The 23,470-nt window shown below is 40.2% G+C and overlaps 1 long non-coding RNA gene across 8 annotated transcripts in view; it reads left to right on the top strand.

The window, feature by feature from the left end:
- Positions 1-1,714: 1,714 nt before the first annotated feature.
- The window catches only part of LOC111750997 (uncharacterized), a 69,235-nt gene continuing 47,479 nt past the window's right edge, over positions 1,715-23,470 (top strand). For 2 of the 8 annotated variants that reach the window (XR_010321407.1, XR_010321406.1), the window contains exons 1-3: positions 1,715-2,009; positions 4,138-4,158; positions 6,175-6,254. This is a non-coding gene — a long non-coding RNA (uncharacterized LOC111750997). Of the gene's footprint in view, positions 2,010-4,137; positions 4,159-6,174; positions 7,913-15,207; positions 18,942-23,470 lie in introns of those variants that run through there. The other 6 variants (XR_010321413.1, XR_010321409.1, XR_010321408.1 and 3 more) reach the window with 6 other exon arrangements.

Here is a 23,470-nt window from a genome sequence, read left to right as displayed (position 1 = left end):
TTTTTTTAATCTTCGTTGCCCTCTCGTGTCTTAACTCTGTATTACATCAGTTGGCTAAGACCTAGGTGGTGACCTCCTTAACTTTTAAGTACGTTTGCACTTTAGAGAATGTTGCTTTTAATTCATATGTAGGTGGATTATTTCATGGGATATTACTTTGCCGAAGATAAGATCAGTTTCGTAGTACCTAAAGTTAATAATTGAGCTAGACTCTTTGTATTTTCTTATATCTGACTTCTGATCTAAAGAGTTGATTCATCTATCTGACTCATTTGAAGTACAGAGCTAATAATCTAATCTGCATATAATGAATCTTTGAAATTGAGCGAATGCCTAATTGAAAACATAATTATTTTTCAACTATCTGTCAAGTTCCACTCATATTGAAACAACTTGAGACTTTATGACTGACATGAAAAAAACTGAGTGAATCATGGTTTAAATAAGTTGATGTTCTGAAGCCTGAATTCCAATTTCAGAACCTTTTTATACCTTTTATTAAAAGTGAGAATCATCCCTGAAATGACATATAAGGATACGTCTCAAAGGTGCAGATAATTTCAACATGAGTGACGTGTATATGTTGATTTTTTAAAAGGCATTCATGAGGGGATCAACCATTCTTGTACCACCATAACTGTAGAACTGGCATAAACTAAATATTGTGAAAAATACCCCATAGGTGTGCTAAATACTCATCATCAGTGTCACCAATTCGAATACATTCTCACCTCTCAGAGCAAGAGAAATAAAAGTCATTTTTGGCTAATGTTGTGCATTTCTTCCTAAAACCAAAAATCCCACTAGTTTCTGCTTCATCATCTGAGGTACTGAGAAAACAAAAAGTCTTAAGCAAAAAGTAGATGTTTTCAGAAACCCTTTCTGTTTGTCTAAACTGAATATCCAGTTGATGGAATTGACCACCAGGATAGGATAGAGAAAAAAGCACTGAACTTGATTATTAAACGTGGATTTGAGCCTAGGTTGATCATACCTTAGAGGTCTAATCTCAGGAAAATCGCCTAACCTCTTCTAGTTTTTTTATTTTCTGTAAAATGGGGTAATGATAATCTAGCCTATTTCCAGAATCTGTTTTTGAGGAATTAATGAATAATTCACTGCCAACCTCATAGGGTTTTTGGGAAAACTAAATGAGAAAGCACATAGAAAATTGTTGAATGTTAGGTAGATTCGAACTAGTATCAGCGCCAGGTTTGACTACGAGCACTTTGACCACGGCTTGTATTTCCTTGGCATCTAGGAGAGGTCTTGGAATACAAATATTTATTGCATGAATGATTAAGGTCAGGAAGATGCAGTCAGTCAGTGAAACTACATGGAAGAGAGATGACTGGGAAACATAGCTGGGAAGCTGACTGCGTATTTGATGTATTGTCAGAGCAAGAGCCTAATCCCGTGGTTGCTCATCCTCATTAATATGTAAAAATCGTGTGTTCATGTTTCATTCTAATATAATTCAACAGGGTCTTTTAATATTTCAGCCTTACCACTTTCTGGGCTCTTACCCGTCTTTTTCTTCTGCCTCCCCACACCTTAGAACCAGAAGGGGTTCTTTCAGTCCTTCACTTCTCGGGGAGCCTTCGGAGGAAATAACAGAGCCACACTGCGAGGATGCGGCTGGCTGACACAGTGACTGACAGGCTGCCCTGGCTCAGTTATCACAGTGCTGATGCTGTCCATTCTAAAGGTACAGTACTGTGATAACTGAAGGATGGCAGCCATCTTGCCTTCCATCAAAGGAGTCTCGTCATACCCAGGAAGGGAGATGGAGGTGAAGGAGGACTGTTGAAGAGGTGGCCAGACTCAAACTCTCTCATTCCTGTGCTGTACTTCTCCTAGAATATAGGAAACGTTATTCCATCTCTCTCTGCCTTGTTTTGTCACGTAGAAATAAAGAGGAGTTGGGCAGTTTTCACAGCAGCATGAAGACTGTTGTACTGAGCAAACGTGTGTTGAGATCTTTGGAACCTTTAAGAGATTGATACTATGTAAGTACCAAGTGTGAATTAAAACTTCTGGAGTGGTATTCAGAAATTTGTGCTATTATTGTAAATGTAAAAGTTATGCTGATTAGAATAGCTTGACACTTGTCACTATTAGATGCTCTAACTTCAGTTCACCTTAAATAAACAGGGAAAACATCCCTTCCTCCATTTAGAACAGTATTGATACTATTGCATGAATAAAATTGCATCTTTGTGTCTAAGGAATGAATAGGGACATGTCATGCTTCTTTCAGGAACGTAAAAAAATTTGGGTCTTGTCTAATTCAATAAACATTTATTGAATGCCCATGTTAACTTCTGCTATCTGTACATAAAAATAAAATTGAAATAATTTTATGTCTATCACATAATTAAGAACAGCTCTGCAATGACATCTGCGATAGGGAGCTATAAATACCAAGCTAGCATAGGGTTTGCATAAAAGACTAGGCAATTTAAAAGAGACCTGCTTCCCACTCTAGAGCATACTGATGGGGTGGAGAGTGGGGTTTGTTAGAGAACTTGGGATTTCCCAGATCCCCTATGTCAGTCATCCGTCCTTCCTCAAGACTCTTCAGAATGCCATGCACATGAAACAGCAGCTAACAAGAATCAAAGTGTATAATTTATTTGTTAGAACAAAGTACACTGCAAGGCTCATAATTTCATGTGACATGTAGTTTAGGCTCAAGGCCTCAACAGGGACCTCTTAGCACTTGCTTGCTGGGTTCATGCCCAAATCTAGGAACCCTAACACCCTATAGATGCATGACTGATGTAGGTACTTAAAGCAGTCACCCATATACTTGGGGAAAGAGAAAATGGAGCCTGCTGAGGTCAGCACCTACTTGGACCTGCCTACCACTAGGAGACAAGACCAGCCAGGGAGGGGAAAACCATGTGTATGGCCTTTTAACATACCATTGCCTTACCCACTAGTGAACTCAGTCCAATAAATATCTTAGACTTGGACCAATTGTATTAGCAAGTCCTCCACTGGGACAGAATGAGGAAGAAAGGGAACTAGAAGAGATAGAGAGGCAAAGCCTTACCTCCATGGACAGAGAGGTTCATTTCTATCCTTTGCTCTACCAGTCCTAAGTCATTCCTAGTGACTTGTGGTCCTTTGCTGACTCACAGTTCTTTTATAGCCTCTCTTTCCCCTTCTCCACCCAAGGAAGAACCATTCCTAGTAGTAACCCCTTGAGCCTCACTTGCTTGGCCCTGAACTACTGTCTTCCAGACACACTGAACCCTTTGTGGACCTTCACATGTCCTCATACATTCACAGCTTCTCTAAACTATAGACTAGACTGTTTTTGATTAATTACAAAGAGGGATGGATCTGCCCAGTTGTCTATTATACTACCAGCCCTGAAATTCCGTGCAGTTTTCTGTTCTCTTAAAAAGAGAAAAGGAATTTCTGACAGAAACCATGGAAGAACTTTCAAGAAGGGAGAGTTCTGGGGTTGGTGATTTCTAAAATAATTTGAAACACTCCTAATTTTTAGTGTTTTAGCAGGTAGGACAAAGTGCTTCCAGGCATGATGTGTTGTGCAATCGTTGGCCTTGGTGAGGATTTCACCACCTTCTCTGATCTTCCTGTTTTCCCCTGTTGCTGGTTTCATAAAAATTCTTCGGGTTTTATATTTACCTTCCTTGACTCCAGAATCTACATCTGGGTCAGCACGATGTTACAGAGCTCAGTGGTGAATGTAATTTGGAGTCACCCCCGCCCTTGTCTACAGACAAAGCCATTCTGGGGTCCTGTTTCCTCTAAACAGGGAAGCTGGAGCTCTGTCTATGGCAGAAGCTGGAAGGCTTGCCTAGCCCTGGAGGTCCTTGGCATCTTTGGGACAGTTCATAAATATAAAGTGTTGCAATAGGGTAAGAGAGTAGTGATGTCAGAAAGAAATTTGATGGAGGTTTTCCGCTACTTTGATAAAATATACACAATGTATGTCTGGTTGGTGCATTCATTGTGTTCTTCAGTTCAGGTGTGTGGGAATACAGTGGAGGGAAGTGTTTAGACATTCCTATGATCCTGCCATGTTAAAAATAAACATTTTGGGATAAAAACACTGTTGCAGCCAACAACATGATTTAGTTGATTTTTCTGCTCTTTCCACAGTGTGAAGATGACTTGTTTCAAGTAAGCACTTACAGTGTAATTTCCATGTCCTTACACATTTTAAGTTCTTTCATTTGTAGACCCTTAGACATATTTCCAGGGTTTCTGACATAGCTAAGCATAGCCTTAAAATTTTGTAAAATAAAAAGAAAACCAAATATAGTAACTGTGAGAAATCTGAAAAACAGAATGAGAAATGCCTGGACAAGAAGTCAGGCAATGTGGCATCTCTTGGTGGCTTCATGACTTTTTTGGTGATGCTGGGCAACTTGACTTTCTGTGCTGCACCTGCCTCTTCTGCCTCCCTCTTTGGTGTGGAAAAGATGAAATCGTATGTGTGTGTGTGTGTGTGTACATACATATGTATATACGAGAGACCATTCCAGGGTGACATATTTCTTATTCACAAACTGTAGATAATACAATATCTGGAACAAAATGATAACATAAGTATTTTTAAGTAACTCAAAGTTTTAAAAAAAAAGTTCCTAATTAGTCTTGCTACTCAGCTACTACCAACAGCCTCATTAAAGGGGTATTCTATAGCTTGCTTTCTATCTTGAAGGATTTTCCTATTTGTTGTTATGTTTAAATCTGACAAGGAAAGTAAAAGCATAGAGACTATAAATAGACAATAATGAACTTCTCTAAGGGATCATATGTTGTATTAGCCATGAGGAAAACATGTTTTCCTGCAGCATGAAGCTCTCATTTTAGGTCATGCTTTAGAAATCAGTTTTTAGTTATAAGAACATTGGACTGCTCCCACTGGGTGCCATGCATGCAGTATTCTACCTTGATTGTTTGACACAAAGTTGGAGCAGTGAGCTAGCTCTTGCCCCTGCCATACCAATAAAAATGTTGTGCTATGCCTAGAATATTTTCAGCTTCCCTGAATAACCAGCCAATTATAAAGGTATGACAAATTTGCCTATACTATTCTTAAGCTGACTCATTTTCTCCAGATCAATTACTTTTAAGACAATAAGCTTCTTATGTTTCTACACTTCATGTAGAGGCATTTCTTTTTTCAAAAAAATGATTTCTTAACACTCTGCATTCATATTTACACAGTCCATCCTCTTCAAATGGCTGCTTCTTGCCATTATCAGTCCAGTTAAGTTCATCTGTTACCACATAAATTCTGAACTTTTATTTTCCATGAGATTCTAAGGAGATGGATAGTGATGGCTAAGTAATGGGAAGAAGCAGAGGACTGTTCCAACTGGGTCCATTAGAAATTCATTTTGATTTTTTGCCACTCTTTGCAAATGAACTTTCAGACAAATAACTTAGACTCCCTTGCTTTATGTGTTTATTTTTTCACTTTGAAATGTATATCTTCACAAATATTTCAGGATCAGTTGGAGATAGCTACTGGGAACACTCTGCTAAGAAGACCTCTTGAGTTCACATCTGGGCTCTGCAGGAAGGAATACTGTGATAAGCTGTCAATGGCTATCTGTGATCAACTATTAGTGTGTGCCAGGAGCATAGTATTGATGAACAGTGGCACATTTCCTGCCCCCCTTCTAGATAATAAAGCAGTATTTTTAGTACAGAGGTTTAGATTCTCTGGGAAGGCAGAAATTACCAGTTTACTGATACGGACTAGATTTCTGGAAAGCTGTGTCCTTGGGAATATAGGTACCCTTGTTTTCTGGGGAGGGCGTCATGGATTTAAAAAGAAAAAGTCTACCAGTATAATGTATATCTAGACATAATGAATTTTTTTTTCACACTCATCATTTAGTGATTTGTGCTAGAGAAAAAAAAAAATCCTGACTTCCCTATCAGGTCTCAAACTATTCTAATATAACTAATATCATAAAATTCCACTGTTTAATAAATGAATTTTGGCCAATGTTTTGCATAACTTGCTATGCAGAATTTTGCTTAAGTAATTGGATCAATGATAGCTAGAAGAGATCTTCCCCTTTTCCTTTTTTTTTTTCAATTGACAGGCTTATTTGCCTGTGATGACTCACTATTTATTGAATACCTGTGTAACAAGGCACTCATTTTACCCTCATTCAGACCTTGAAAGAGCAGAAGAGTTACGTTTCATAATTGAAGAACCTAAGGAGGCACACAGAGGTCCTCAAGCCACACAGCTAGTAAGTGGTACAGCAGGGTATGATTCCAGAACATAAAAATATATAAGAAATTAAGTTAATATAAGTTAATACAACTTTGCTTTGGGATGTTGATAAACAGGTGAGGCTTTCAAACTGGATTAGACTCAGCATGTGTGAAAGTGCTTTAAAACTTATCAGTGCCCATAAACACTGGCTTTCACCTCCACTCGTGCCCTCTTCTGATGCATTCTCCATTGTGTGACTTTTTAAGATGAAAATTTAATCATGGCACCTTAAAAGCCCTGTAATGGCTTCCTTTACTCTTGGGATCAAGAGTAACTAAGCCCCATGAAGTCCCGATAAATCTTGTTCCCATTTTTTGCTCCCAGTTGACTGGCCCTTTGTTTTTCTGGGGAATTGAGCTCCTTCCCAACTTGGGTCCATTTCTTTTTGCCTGGAACACCCTTTCCATCCACTTCACCTATATTTATCGCTTATATTTCAGTCTCAAGCTAAATATTAATTTCTCAGCTCTTCCTGCTATCCCTGACTAGGTCCAATCTCACAGCACCCTGTCCTTTTCCTTCTGGCATTTGTCACAACGGAATTACACAGATACACGTGGTGTGTGTGTGTTTAATATCTTGTCAGATTGCAAGCTCCACGAGGGCAGGGACAGTGGCTCTCCTATTCACTACTGTATTCACACTGCCTGGCTCACTGCTTTCAGGAATCTAACACAGTGGTGTGAGATACTGAGTGAAATCTTTCCTATTGTCAGAATGGGCAAGAAGCGCCCACCGTGAAGAACAAGATGTTTAAAATCTCCACTTCCTATGATCAGAGAGCTGCATTTTCGTGTAGAACTTTTTAGAAAGATGTCATCTCTGCAGAACCAGCTCTCAGATTGTCCCTATTCCTCATACCCGTATAACAGAGGGCTGAAAGAGGGAGAGAAGTCACCTTTTGGAGGTACCTCCCTCAAAGAAGGGAAACATTCAGTTTGGAGATTACCTTTTTTCTGAAAATTGGTGAGCCACCATCCCAGCAAGTGCTTCCTATGCCCGTGGTCTACAAAGTCAAGAGAAGAAGTGAGGAGAAAGAGAAACTGCATATGGTAAGAGAGAGAGAGATGAGTTTCCTTGGATTCCATGGTTGGAAGGGAATCCCTGGAAGAAGGCTTGGGACTTCACGCTTTCTTGCCAGTGCCTCACAGGAGAGCTGCTCTCCATAACCCGTGAGTATCCTTGGCAGTGCCTCTCAACAGAGAGCTAACAGATGTGCCCCCACGTATGAGCCAGGATACAGAGAATGTCCCAAAGAAGAGGCTCCCTGGCCAGTCAGAAAACTCATCCCCACCAAGGTGGGGTAATTCACAGGAGGAACCCACCAACCACTTTTGCACTGTGGGTAGTCATGAAGGGAAACAACCCAGGGAATAAGCTCAGGGAGGAGGGACACAGGGTGAGAGTGCAGACCACCTGAGTCCTCCACCCCAAGTCACTGAGGCCACAAGCCTCACCTCAGGTGGCGAGTGGTGGAGAGCTTTGTATTGCATATGAGGTTAAAATCGTAAAGAAAATGAGACTTTTAGCCACCAAATGGGTACAAGTCAGTTTGAGATGTTCTTATGACTTAAGAGGAAAACAGGAAGTTAGAGCACTGAGAGAGAAGTTACTCAAAATGAAATTGTTTTGTGCTTTATTCACTGAGTTGAAATTCAAAACAGTTAAGGTTATTTGTTAAAAGGATAATATGAACTGCAAAATATCCCTTCAGAGAGAAGGTTGCATGTCAGTATATCTCTCCATAGTAAGTCTCCTCACCCACTGCTGCTAACTTAGGAAGGAACAGAAATACCAGTTCAATCCTTCTAACACTTCCAGAGGCCTGTTGTCTCCCACTGCTGTCTCTTCCTCCTCCAGGGAGCAAAAAGGCAATTTAGTGAAACAGCAGAACCCAATAAGGAAATTTCCCCACAATCTGGTCTCCGGGCTTATTTGCCTGAAGGAAATGTGCTTGAGGACAGCTGGTAGGGCTTTATCCAATGATGCCTATAGGTTATCATTCAGTGATGTGAGGGTAAGACACCCGTATCTTTGACCATTCTTCTTTGTAATCAATAGATTCATTAAGAATATCCAAATAGAACCAGCTGGCTTAAAAACCAAAAATACAAACTGAAATGTACCTTTCTTTGACAATGTCATTCCTAACCAGAAATCAAGTTGTAAATGATTGACTGGGAACCTACTAGTCGTCAGTCCCATCAGGATTCTATCTGGAGGGAATCTTAGAAATCATTTGCTCCAGTGTTTTTCAAATCGCAGGTTCAAAATCAATTAAATGTGTTTTGACCAATGTTTCAAAAAATAAAATATGATCGAAAATATCAGAGGGCATAGCATATGATAAGGATAACATTACTTCATGAAATTTTACAGTTGACTGCTTATGTGTGTTTGTGCAAGTTGCGAGTTTGTGCACATGTACTTTTCACTTGGTTTCAATTAAGTTCATAAATCACTGATCTAGGTTTTAGATTCTAGATCATCTTCTTGTTAGGTATGATCAAGTTGGCTCCAACTCGTGGTGACTTTCAAAATGAAATATTTCCTGGTCCTATGCCAACCTCACAATAGTAGATATGTTCGAGCCCATTGTTGCAGCCAGTGTGCCGGTCCATCTCATTGCAAGTCGTCCTCTTTCTTGTTGATCCTATACTTCACCAAGCATGATGTCCTTCTCAAGGAATTGGTCCCTCCTGATAACATGTTCATCTCATTATGCATTGTAAATTATAGAACTAAAACCCAGAAAGGTGGAGACACTTTTCCAAGGTCAGTAGGAATAGAGCAGGAACTAAGACCCAGTCTCAGACTCCCAGTTAATTCTCCCTGCCCCTTTTCCATTGCTCTGAGTAAACAGAAGTAGCTAGAATTTAGTGAATGATTACTATGTGCCAACCACTGTGCCAAACATATTATTTAATGAGGAAGGAGAGTTAAGTTTTTGTTTGTGTTTTATTTGGTTCAAGTAAAGGTTCCCATGGCCAAACAGTGACTTAGATCAGCACTACTGTTCGTGACAAGATTTGTGTAGAAATTGTGAGTAAACAGAAACCTTGATAGCAGTTTGACAGTGATGTTATGCCTGTTGAATCTAACCATAAAAGCCATGACTTTTATTTTTGTGTCTTTTTAAAATATCCTAGTGATTAATTTTTATTGTATTTTACAGAAGTATTAGTCCATGATGGATTGGAAATAATACAAAACTGGTCCTTCACCACACACATTTTGAGAAGCACTGACTGAGACCCAGCAAAGCCAACACCCGTGTCTCTTAATGCCCTTTTACTCTTGCTGAAGTACCAAGTGGTCAGAGCTATCCCTGGAAGGGGCAAATTGCTGGGTCCAACTCCCGCAACAGCGGAGAAAGGGTTGGTGTGCTAGCCACAGTGAATGAAGGACTTCCAATTCTGGAAATAGCTCCCGTTGCTCTGAGGAGGGCTAGTGAAGGAGGGCTGGTGTTCGTATGCCCATAAATACCCCCAGAACTTTGATTTACTTTAGAACTTGCAGATGTGGAAGTGATGGTGGTGTGAATTCTACCTTGTCCCTCTGGGAAAGCAGAAGGAGCACCTTCCTTGTAAAGCTGCCCCCATGAGAAAAAGTTCAACACAGAGCAAATTAAATTTCCATCCCCCAAGACTCTTAATCAGAGTGGTAAGAACCAGAGGGAGGATGCTACAGAGGTCTCTGAGAAAATAGGGCTGATTAAACGTAACCCGTGGATCTCCTTGACTTGCAGGCTCTGGAGGGAAGCGCACCTCATAAATCCTTTTGGACTGCCTTTTGGCAAAATCTTCAGATTTGTAGAACTGCTTGAGTGAATCAGTGTGTCTTTGTTTGCATCTTTTTGAATGCTGAAGAATACAGCCAAGGAGTTAGCAAGGCTGAGCACTGGATGGAGCATTTAATCAGTTAAACGCTTCCTTATGTTTTCCTGGTTTGCTCTCATAACAAGTGACCTTAGTCCAACTCCTAGCAACACATGATTGTGGAATGTTCCCTTCTGAGGAATATCGCCTGGAAGCTCCTTAGGTTTTCTACTTGAACACACTGAAAATCCAGATGAGTGTTATTGTATTAAACAGCCACAAATAAAACATTATTATCATAACAATCCACCACCCATATGTGGTGGCTTGTGTGTTGCTATGGTTGCTATCATGCTGGAAGCTATGCCATCCGCATTTCAAATAGCAACAGGGTCACCCGTAGTAGACGGATTTCAGTGAAGCTTCCAAACTAAGACAGACTACAAAGAAAGGCCCAGGGATCTGCTTCTAAAATTCAACCACTGAAAACACTATGGATCACAAGATAGTATTGTCTGATATAATGCCGGAAGATGAGCCCTTAGGTTGGAAGGCAGTTCAAAATGGCTGTAATCATGGACTCAAACGTGCCAGCAATCATGAAGATAGCGCAGGACTGGGCAATATTTCATTATGCTGCACATGGAGTCGCCATGAATCTGAGCCAACTAACAGCAACATTATAATAATAATGTATGCTGTTATCTGCTGTGTGCCCAGTATTTTACATATTCTATTACTAAGTGTCACAGCAGCCCCGGTGAAATGGTGGGGGTGGCGGGGGACATGGGGGAGACTAAGGCATAGAGAAGTTAGGTCACTTGCCTGATATAACTCAGTTCAAACCCAGGTTTCAGCATTCTTGTACAAATAAGGCAATGCCAGAACCCCACAGTCATGATGTTTTCATTGATTCCTCTCTTTTACCTGCAAATATCAGAATCTACTTCCTTTGGGTTTTGACTTTGAATACACATGATTTATTGAATAATTCAGGAGTTGGATGATGCATTTAACTGTAGGTGGTACAAGCTCAGAAGTCCCTGTGGTAATAATAGCTAACACGCATTGCAAACTTTCTACTTCATCAGTTTCCTTTACCTGCATTAGCCTACTCATTCCTTTCACAGAAACCTCCTTCCTCTCTCCTTCCCTGCTTTCCTTCCCATAGCACTTTCGCATACTATATTCACACTAACATTCTGCAATTTACTTACTGTGTTTGTTGCTGCCTCTCCCCACTAGAATGCAAGCGCCGTGAGTGTTCTATGTCTTTTTAGTTAAATGATATACATCCCCAGCATGTAGAACCAGGCCTGCCACATAATAGGTGCCCAAACATTTGTTGAAGTAATGAATGAGTAGTCCTTAGAGGTAAATATTGTTATCATCTCCATTTAACAGATAAGGAAACCAAGATTTGTGGGACTAAATAATGTGCTCAAACATGGAAGCAGTTATTTCAAAATTAATTTTTTAAACATCTGTGCTAATAATAGCTTCCTTTCTTCACAGTATTATTGCCGTGAAAAATTTACCACCAAAAAAAGAGGTTGATTTGGCACTTCGAGTACCCTCATCAGAGTAGATAAGCAGTGTCTGTTGAGTCAGTGTTAAGGTAAATAAGATATCTTCCCTATTCTATCTTGCTCTGCTGCCCCCAAGAGTTTATAGCATTGTTGCTTGCTAACACAAGACTGCTTTTGTTGGAGCAGTCATGGGCCTCTCTTAAAATAGAATTCCTGAGTTGACATCTAGGCCAGCCTTCCACCTAGTACCAGATTCTGGGACTCAGGTCCTTCTTCACTGGACTTGTACCATGGGTGGACAGCTGTATTATCATTGGATGGCTGCATTATCAGAAAATTCTTGTACTGAGCTTAAATCTATCCCCAGGTAACTTCCACCCCTTGGTCTGAGTTCTGCTGTCCTGGAGCTGACAGAATAACAGTTATCCTTTTACATATCAGTCCTTCAAATATTGGTTTATATATACTCACCCTTGGACTTCTCTTGTTCTACTCCTCAGACACTCCTCTTGTGGCATCTTTCCAGCCATTTTCCCATCCTGCTTGCTCCTTTTGGCATGCCCTGCAGCTTGTTGACGTCAGACTTAAATGTGTTATCCTAATGGGAGCCCAATACTCCAGGTGTGGGATTTGGATGTCTTCACTGTTTTTCTGGCAATCACACCACCCTGTTGGCTCATCCATACTCCCAAAATCTTTTAGTGTGAACTATTGTCAAACTCACGGGGCCCTGGTGATGCAGTCATTAAGCGCTTGGCTTCTAACAGGAAGGTTGGCTCTTTGACCCTCCAGCTGCTCTGTGGAAGAAAGATGTGGCAGTTGCTTCCATAATGATTACAGCCTTGGGAACCCTATGGGGCAGTTCTACCCTGTCCTATAGGGTGGCTATGAGTCAGAATTGACTTGAAGGCAATGGATTTGGTTTGGTTTGGGTATGTTTGCTTGGCTCCAAATCTCAAGCTTATTGAGAAACACTCCAAGGGGCTACAAAGAGGATAAGCTTAGCTACCCAGGGCTACTTTCATTCTCTCTGAAAAACATGCACAGGAAAATATTTTGAAGGAGCTATGATAGCATCTTCCTATCCTTTGAAGGAAGGAAAGAGAACAGAAAAGACCCAAGTGATTGCACTCCTACTCTCTGCCAGCTGCTTCATATGGTTTATCTCATTAAAATGAGACACTACCATTCTTCAAGGAAGGCACTGCCATTATTCCCATTTTACAGGTGATGAAACTGTGGCTTAGAGAAGATAAAGCTAGATTACTCATACAGCTACCTGACTCCAGAGTTGACATGCTTTCCGCCACGCCATACCTCTTCTCAGAGAAGGTTTTCCAACCCAACTGTAACTCCCTCCCTTCCAGAGGTCTCTGGCTAGCCTTTATCCCCCTATGACAGTCTCCCCTCTCCTGTCCACCACTTCCAAACTTAGTGACTTACCAAATTACCAAAATTGAAAAGGAAAAAGCTTATCAAAATAGTTTAGCATTCATTCATTATTGTGGTTCAAACCCACCTAGTGGCTCCACTGGAGAAAGACCTAGTGCTGTCCTAATCTGCTTCCATAAAGATTACAGCCAAGGAAACCCTATGAAGCAGTTCTACTCTGTCACATGGGGTTCCTATGAGTCAAAAATTGACGTGATGGCACCCAACAACAATGATATGCATAGCTTTGGGGTATGGAGCAGTCATGGAAGCAAAGAAGTCAGCTGAAATTATTAGATGCATTCATAGCTAAGCTCAAATGTGGATCATCATGCCCCTCTTTCCCCAACTGTATGACCCCATATGTGAATTCACGGTGAATGTAGCTGCTGCTGTCAAGGCCTGATCATTTACTCATACTCACTTGACTGAATTAATTTACTTGCTAAATCATAGGTATTAAAAAGATCCTTTATTTGGGGGCTACTAGTAGGAACCCTACCAAATCACATTACTCACCTTTTTATTTGCATAAAACATATACTCACAAAATTATTCCATTTGATCCTCCCAGCCACCTGGTAATGTAGGTTGAGCAAGGATTCACAGTTCTGTTTTACAAACAGGGAATCTAAAACTCAGGCTAGGAGACTTGCTCAGAGTCTCACCGTCTCTAAGGGACAGAGCCATTAGAGCAGTGAATCCTGCACTTGTACTTTCTTGTTCCTTTCCTCTTCACTCCTCACCTGCACTTGTATATCTCTACCCTTGTCATTGGCCTTGTAGCAAACAACAGTCAGCAGCTTGGAAAGAACCGAGCCAGAGCAAGCCAGAACCACTCTTGTGAAGGAGAAAGGCAATAAAGAAAGAAGCAAGTAGATACATAGTGTGGTGACATGTGATATAGAAAATAATAAAACGAGCTAAGGGGGAAAGAGAGTGGCACGATTAGGATTACTATTTTATATAGGGTAGCATTTTACCCTGAGTTCCCTCAGAAAGCAGAAAATGATGCCAAGGTTTGAGTGCTACTACTTTATTGGGGAGAGCATTTCCAGGCAAGCAGGAGTAAGGGAAAAGGAGAGTGAGGCAGGAAGGAAGGGAGAGCCAACACCACAGTACCTTAGCAAGGTGGCCACTGCTGGGATTGTCTTGAGGGATTGTCTTGCAAGAGGTCATATAAATGTAGGCATCTCAAGAAAGTCCATCTGGGGAAGGAAAGAAGAAGGATTTATCTACTTCTTCCTATCTCCTGATAGCCAAAAGCCTTAACTCCTGCTCTTCCAACCATTCATACTGTTTTTGCACCATCTCACACCTTAGCATCAACAGGGAAGCAGCACTAACCGTAGACCCAGGTAAGAGGAGCTCCTGCCATGGATGCATGTTTGTTGTTATTAGTGGCTGTTGAGTCAATTCTAACCTTGCATATCACAAAATGAATCTCTCTTTCTCTCTCTCTTACATACACACACTCACACATTTATTAAACAACTTCTGTCACTTGGGATTGGTGCTCAGCACTGGCAGAACATAATCCTAAACATCAGCTCTTGGGACCAACACCTTTCAAACCCTGGAGAAATACTTCTCTACATTTTTTTCTTCCTCTCCTTGAAATAAAATCACCAACTACATTTGAATGCAGAGGAGGTTTGTAGGTGGTGCTACTTCCAAAATCAGAAATGGCCACTGCATCAGAGTAGGGGAAAGATTTGAGTGGCAGAAGTTCTTAGGCAAAACAAAAAAAATAAATATATGAAAGTTTAAAATCCCCTCCCCCCATTATGAATTCAGTAGAGTCTTGCATAACGACGTATCATTTCCCAGTCATGCTGGGCATTTGTTTTCTTGCCTTTCTTCATGTTCCAAATTGTGATTCTGGAGATAGTTACAAAACATCAAAGTATTAGCAAAAGTTGCACATGGTGGCTGAAGAATATTTTTCAATATTAAGCAATTCATTGTTGTTGTTGTATGGTGCTGTCCAGTCAGTTCTGACTCATAGAAACTCTGTGTATAACAAAACAAAACACTGGCTGATCCTGCACCATTCTCAAAATCATTGCTATGTTTGAGCCCATTGTTGCAGCCACTGTGTCAATCCATCTCATTGAGGTTCTTCCTCTTTTTCACTGACCCTCTGCAGAACGTATGCTTAAGAACACTTAAATGTGTCAGTACTGTATCCGTTCACCATACTTATTCAATCTGTATGCTGAGCAAATAATCCCAGAAGCTGGACTATATGAAGAAGAATGTGGCATCAGGATTTGTGAAGACTTACTAACGACCTGTGATATGCAGGTGATACAACCTTGCTTGCTGAAAGCGAAGAAGACTTGAAGCACTTAACTAATGAAAATCAAAGACTATAGCCTTTGGTTTTGATTATACCTCAACAGAAAGAAAACAAAAATCTTCACAACCGGACCGGTAAGCAACATCATGATAAACAGAGAAAAGATGGACGTTGTCAAGGATTTCATTTTACTTGGATCTACAATCAACACCCGTGAAACAGTAGTCAAGAAATTGGATGAGGTATTGCATGGGGCAAATCTGCTGCAAAAGACCTCTTTAAAGTGTTAAAAAGTAATGATGTCACTTTGAGGACTAAGGTGTACCTGACTCAAGCCATGGAATTTTCAATCACCTCATATGCATGTGAAAGCTGGACAATGAATAAGGAAGACCAGAGAAGAATTGATGCCTTTGAATTATAGTGTTGGCAAAGAATATCAAATATGCCATGGACTGCCAGAAGAACAAGCAAATCTGTCTCGGAAGAAGTACACCCAGAATGCCTCTTAGAAACAAGGATGGCAAGACTTCGTCTCACCTTCTTTGGACATGTTGTAAGGAGGGACTGATCCCTGGAGACAGACATCATGCTTGTTAAAGTAGAGGGCCAGCGAAAAAGAAGACGACCCTTAAATAGATGGATTGACACAGTGGCTGCAACAATGGGCTCAAACATAGCAATGATTGTGAGGATGGCACAGGACAAGGCAGCGTTTCGTTCTGTTTTACATAGCATCAACTTGATGGCACCTAACAGTAACAACATTTGTAACAGCTCAAATGCATGTGAAAGCTGGACAATGAAAAAAGGAGTCCAAAGAAGAATTGATTCATTCAAATTGTGGTGTTGGCAAAGAATATTGAATGTGCCACCAGCTGCCAGAAGAAGGAACAAATCAGTTGTGATGGGAGTATAGCCAGGATGCACCTGGACCAAGGATGGAGAGACTTAGTCTTGCTTATTTTGGACACATCATCAGGAAGGACCAATCCCTGGAGAAAGACATCATGCTTGGTAAAGTAGAGGTTCAGTGAAAAAGAGGGAGACCCTCAATGAGATGAATTGACACAATGGCTTTAACAGGGGGCTCAAACATAACAACAATTTTGAGGATAGTACAAGACGAGGTGATGTTTCGTTCTGTTATGTGTAAGGTTAATATGAGTCAGAACTGACTTGAAGGCACCAAACACAACATGGCAAGACTGTGTTCAGTTTTGTAAGAACTGTCAAACTGTCTTCCAAAGTGACTGTACCATTTTGCATTCCCGTGAGCAACAGGGGAAAGTTTCCATTGCTCTGCATCCTTACCAGCTATTGGTGTTGTCAGTTGTTTTTTTTGTTTTTTTTTAGCACCTCTGAAAGTTGTGTAGTGGCATCTCATTGTTGTGTGAATTTTCATTTCCTTAGTTACAATTGACATTGAGCATCTTTTTATACGTTTATTTGCCATCTGTATACAGTATCTTTTTTGGTGAAGTGTCTGTTCAGATCTTTTGCCCATTTTTCAATCAGGTCATTTGTTTTCTTATTGTTGAGATTCAAAGCCCCTTTGTATATTTTGGATGTAAGTCCCTTATCAGAGATATGTTTTGCAAATATTTTTTCCCAGTCTCTGGCTATCTTTTCTTTATTCTCTTAGCAGTATATTTTGCAAAGCAGAAGTTTTTAATTTTAATAAAATCCAACTTACTAATTTTTTTGTTTTGTAGATTGTACTTTTGATGTGATATGTAAAAACTCATTATCAAATCCAAGGTTATGAAGATTTTCTCCTGTGCTATTCTCTGGAAATTTGAGAGCTTTGCTTTTGCATTTAGGTCTATGACCCATTTTGAGTTAGTTTTTGTGTAAGGTGTAAGGTCTGTGTCTAAGTTCTTTGTTGTTTGTTTGTTTTGTTTTTTGGTTTGCCTTGCAAATGGACAGCCAATTGTTTCAGCACCATTTATTGCAAAACTTCTTTCTCCATCAAATTGCCTTTCTCAAATATCAGTTTACTGTATTGCTTCTAGTTTTTAATATGTTATAGGTCACATCATTTCTGAATCAATGGACTCAAGTTGAGCCAGTCACAGTTCTGACCCAGGCTTTTCTAACATGGGCTTGTGAGAAATGTTCTCTTGCTCGTCAGACAAAAATAAAGTGATGCTAAGCTTGCAGCACTGGTAGCCACGTTTTCTCTTCATAAAGAAACCCCATTTGTAGTCGAAAATAACAAAGCCAACGCACATAGAGAAAAATAGATGAGTCCTAAAGGCAATTAAGTCCCTGAGGACAGTCCCACTTCTCCTATTTATGAGGCTGGTTTGGCTACATGATCCCATAAATTCATTTTTTTTTTCCCTTGAACTAGTTTAAGTTGGGTTTCTATCACTTCTGACCACAGTCCTTGATCAATAAAACCTGAACAGAAGAATTGTTGTTTCGAATGTACATTTAAGAAATAGGATTACTGTAATTAAAAATTATGCCAGCCAGGATTACAAAAGGTAGCTGTGCTGCTTCCTAACCAGGAGATCTTGGGAGGATTGCTTAACTTCTCTGAGACTCCATCTCCTCACCTTTAGAATAAGAATAATAAGTAGATCCTTAGACATTTTAAAATTTCAAGGAGGAGAAGCATCTAGATTCCCTTCATTAATGCAGGCTTACTGCAAAGTTATAACATCTTTTAGCCACAGAGGAATTAATTCCAAGTCCCAGTACTTCCAGAATTGGAAAAAAACAGCAGGTCTTGTGCATTATTTGGAAGGAAAACCTTAGATTTGAAAAATCCAGCTTTTCTGTGACCATCTGTCATTCATAGTGCCAAAGACAAAGGATCTGATTAGGTTGGTTTGCTATGTTCAGTATGTTGAACCCACTGACAGATGGGTGGTGGGTGCACATGAGATGCATTTATGAGAAATCAAACTTGGGTCGCCTTCCATCGCCCACACCAAACCCCTTGAAGGTGTTGTCCTCTTTTGTGGTTTCTCTTGCAGAAGCATTGAGAGCACCTACAATTTTCAATCTGGCCGTCAGTCAGAGCCAACCAAACATGATGGTTGCTTTGAGTGATGACTTCCATGTCCCTAGAAGTATTCAGGCTGATGGCCACCTAGCAGATGTGGAACTAAAACCAAAGAATGTAACTGATCCCTGGTCAAGCCAGTTGTGGACTGAGAGCAAAATTTATTTTATTTAATGCTGTATAAAAAGAAAAGTCCCATTCAGCCAGCGTCCTCAGAAAGGGACTCTGGATTTGACAGGTACTTACCAAAAAATACCAAACCCATTACTGTCAAGTTGATTCTGACTTATAATGACCCTATAGGACAGAGTAGACATGGTTTTTAAGGAGCAGCTGGTGAATTAGAACTGCCAACCTTTTGGTTAGCAGCCGAGCTCTTAACCACTACACCACCAGGACTCCAGATACTTAGTGTCTAATAAACCCCCATCAAGGACAGCTATTGTGCAAGCTTGTTTTGAGGAACAACATTCAGTGGTTGGGAAAACTTTTGGTCAACTCTACAGCTGTATATAAAAGACCAGTTATTTCACAAAGTTTTCCCAAGCACTGAATGTTGCTAAATAGGAAAAAAAATTACATATATATATATGTATATATATATATATATATATATATATATATATATATATATATATGTAAATACATTTGCTTGTGTTTCCAAAAGGAGACAGTAGAGTTCAGTATAGAGCTGGAAACAAGGGTCCCATGGTTCCTGTGAAACATCTGTGGGCGGGAACATAAAGGCTCAGACTACAGCTTCTGAGTTTGTTATGATAAGAGCTGTAAAACGGCCATCCAGTAGGAACAAAGGTCAATCACAAGGGCCATCAGGGTCCTGGGCTATGAGACAGTATTTAAAATAAACAGAAATCATTGGAAGCTGCTGACGCCTTGTCACGCTCCATGTTCAGATGGAGAGAGGAAATAAACTCCATCTTTGTACATTTAATCTTACAATTTCTCCCCTTTTCAACTTTCAGAATAAGACTAAGGGTTTTAGGTCAGGTGCACACTGAGGAAATGAGAGGATCTCCGACCAGGGGTGAACCCTCCCACTGGACACGGTAGAACTGCCCCATAGGGTTTCCAAGGCTGTAAATCTTGATGGAAGCAGACTGCTGCATCTTTCTCCCAAGTCAAAAAGGTCACACAGCCTTTGTGAAGCAGTTTCAAAAATGGAGTAATATAGGGTCACCGTGAGTTGGAATCAACTCAAGGGCAACTAACAACAACGTTACTAAAAATATATATACACTCAGGAACTTTTATAACGAGAGTGTTTGAGGGATCCCTATACTCCACACCAACTAGATCCTATTTAGGGTCTGGGGTAAGTTTTGGGAACACAGTTAGAAAAGAGCAAGCAGAATGGTTAAAAGACTCAAAATCTGGTCACATAAAAAGTCCAAAGGAATGAGGAGGGTTAACATAAAGCTATTTGAAATATTATTAGAACCAGCTATATAATTTGCAGGGCCCAGTGCAAAATGAAAACGTGAGTCCCCTTGTTCAAAAAATCAAGAGTTTCAAGATGGTGACAGCAGAGCATTAAACAAGCCTGGGGCCTTTCTGAGCACAGGACTCTGTTGCACACGTCGTCCGCCACTGATACTGGCCCTAAATATTATCATGTAAAAAGGGATGGACTTGACCCTAATAGAGAGAACTAGAACAAAGGGGAAGAAACTATGCACATAATATAAGGGAGAACTTTCTAACAAGCCAACCAAAGAGAGGAGTGACTTTAGCACTTCTATTCCCAGAGAGGTTCAAGCAGAAGGTGGGCGCCACTTGCAATTACTTTATATTAGAAGGCAGAGTACTCCTCATTGCTGTAGGTATTCAGAGTCTGAAGAAAGGAAAAATTAGATGAAATGACTTCTAAAATTCTCTCCAGTTCTGAGACTAAATTATTCTACCAAATATTTTAAGAAAGGAGATTTAAAGAGCCCTCAAACTTTTCTCAAAAATTCAACAGAATTTTTGAACAATATTCCTGCCATCCCAGCTTTAAATATATTTGTATAGGTTTTTTCCCTCAATCTTTACAATCATGTATTTTTTAAAACCTAATGTAGTTATTCTACTTATATACAGTTTTGGGGTTTATGCATTTTCATGATTATATAATATTCCATTGAGCAGACATTGTACAATTTACTATTCCCTGGTTATTGGATAGCTCGGTTTTTCCCAACGTCTTGTTATCATAAAGAGCAGTGCTCTAAATATTTTTGCACACACAACTTCTGTTTGCTTTTGAAATGCTTTTTTTGGAATAATTAGAGTTCATTTGGTTGGAAATTATACAGCTCACTCAAATAACAAGTAAATGAGGTTTTGTTGATAAGCATATAGGGCAATTACGAAGATGCAAAGTGCAAGGCATACGTAGGAATTGGAAGGTTGTCAAATGCATCTCTCTCTGTTCTTTGTGCTCTTTAGAGTGACTTTTTCTGCATACTCCTGGTTCCTGTTCCTTATAGCTTTGGCCCACACATGGCCTTGACTTGCCTTGGATCAGAGACCCCAACAAGAGTCCAGAGCCAACCACTATCTGACTAGAGTTTCTGTATCTCTGATTTCAGATTCCTGAGCAAGAATCTGACTTTGTGACCTGTGTCCTCCTCTGATTAGTAGGGGGAGGGGACTGGCAGTGGGGGCAGGGCTCTGGAATCAGAGTGCCTAGATTCAAATCAGACTGCAGTACTTACTAGCCAGGCAACCTTGAATAAGCTATCTAGCCTATCTGTGTCTCTATTTGCTCATGTATAAAATAAAGATGATACCGGAAACTACTGCAAGGGGTTATTGGAAAGATGAAATAAAATAATCTTTGTAAAGGGCTTATCTCAATGCAGACACATAAGAAGTCCTCAATGTTAGCTCTTTTTTTTTTTTTTTAACTGTCAGTGTTACAATTATTTCAACCGTGGCTGCCTAGGTCCACTTTGCAAGGGTATGATGGAAACACTTCCCAAAAAAAGGGAGCATAGTCTGGGTAGATAGTCCAGTGTCTACTGGAACTGTCACTTATTACAATTCTTTAAAAATCACAGAGCATTTTCACACATTATTTTATGCAGTCCTCCCAAAGAAGGACTTCTTACAGAGTTACAATCTTAATTTTACAGGAGATGCATCTGACTTGGTGCACATCTCCCATCTTACTTGTAAAGTGCAAACTCAATGGCAAGACTTCTCACTCCACATTCATGGCTTTCCATGACAATTCAGAGGTGGGATTACTCAGTCAAGTTTTACACTCATTTGTTTATACCTCCTGTTGCATCGTCTATTTCAGACTCTGGGAAGGAAGAGAATTCTCAGATTGGAACTTGTGGGTGGGCTCTATTTGGGAAGCGCAGGCCTGCAAGAAGGACGACAGCTGGTTTAGTTTACCAATTTCCATTGAACATATAGAAAAAGCAATAATAATTTAACTTTATTATACAATGTACTGATCCTGTAGAAACCAAAAAGTGGGGTGTTTGGTAAAATGACTTCTTAACTTTTACCTTGAGAAAGTTCTAAAATATTTGCTGGAAACAAATGCCACTACCAAGAGAGTTGTTAACATGAGATAGAGAAAAAGTCACCATTAGCAATGAAATGGGTAAGTTTCTGCTGGTGTTTTATGATGTGTAAAGAGAAACATATTTTGTTGGATTGGCATGATTAACTTCTTTTTTTTTAAGTGAAAAGCACCTTTTTACAGATACCAGAAGTCTTTATTTTATACAAAAAAACACCAGAGGAAAGCTGGTGTGAACTCAAACTACCCCACATCATCTTTCTAACAACAAGATTAATGTTTGCCATTAGGCAATCTTTCCTTTAAAATAACAGCAATTTTTTGGATTAGATGCTCACCTTCCATTTGGCACTTGGAGTCATTTCCTTGTGACTTGCTGTTCTGAAAGAAAATCATTTAGAATAACTGAACATCTTAGTGTGATGAGTTTTATTATGTCTGCCCTGATCATTCCTTTTGTATAAAATTTTGGAGCCTCCTTGTACCTGTCCATATCAAATCACATGTCTTCTTTTGGCTTTCAATCCCTCTCCAGCAATGCCATCCTGATCCCATCCCAGCTATGCCACCCTGATCCTACCTCATCTATGCCACCCTGATCCCACCCCAGCTATGCCACCCTGATCCCACCCCAGCTATGCCCCCTAACCCCACCCCAGCTATGCCGCCCTGATCCCACCCCATCTATGCTGCCCCGATCCCACCCCAGCTATGCCACCCTGATTACATCCTATTTATGTCACCTTATTTTCCTCAATTCCACAATACCAGTCATTTTTATTTCCTTAGTAACCCTCAGATATGTTATGTTCAGCCCATCCCCATGTCTTTACCCATGCTGTACCTGCCTTTCCCTTTTATCCAAGTCGGAGTACCTCTTCTCATTATCCATCCAAAAGCATTTCCATCCTTTGCTGCCCACAAAATCCAACTGATTCTGTAAGGCTTTCCTGACAATTTCAACCTATGTAAGATTTTTTCCTTCTGTGAGTTTGTATGACTTATAAATTACTACTATTGTTTACTGAGTACCCACTAAGTGCCAGGTCCATTATCTCAACTCTTCATGACAACTATTAAAAAAAGACCCGTTGCTGTCGAGTCAATTCTGACTCATAGCAACCCTATAGGACAGAGTAGAACTGCCCCATAGGGTTTCCAAGGAGCGCCTGGTGTATTAGAACTGCTGACCTTTTGGTCAGCAGTTGTAGTTCTTAACCACTACGCCACCAGCATCATCTTTATTTTATAAAAGAGGAAACCAAGGTTCAGAAAGGTTACATAATGTGCCCAAGGTCACACCCCCTAATTTGCTGAGCTGAGGGCTGAACTGCAGGGCTAACAGATTCTAAAGCTCTGCTCTTTCTATGCTGTCTCTTAGTTAGCTACTGAGAAGTATTCTCTAATTGTTTTCTGGGCATTAGTCTCCTCTCCTCAGTTAGTCCTTTAAATCAGCGACTATAAAATTTAGGAATTGCATTCAGCTGCTGGCTACAGGGAAACATTGGTTGCTATGAGTCAGAATCGATTGGATGACAATGGGTTTGGTTGTTTTG

This window comes from Loxodonta africana, chromosome 3 (genome assembly GCF_030014295.1).
Source record: "Loxodonta africana isolate mLoxAfr1 chromosome 3, mLoxAfr1.hap2, whole genome shotgun sequence".
Classification (NCBI taxonomy): Eukaryota; Metazoa; Chordata; class Mammalia; order Proboscidea; family Elephantidae; genus Loxodonta; species Loxodonta africana.
This window is presented reverse-complemented; position numbering and strand designations above follow the sequence as displayed.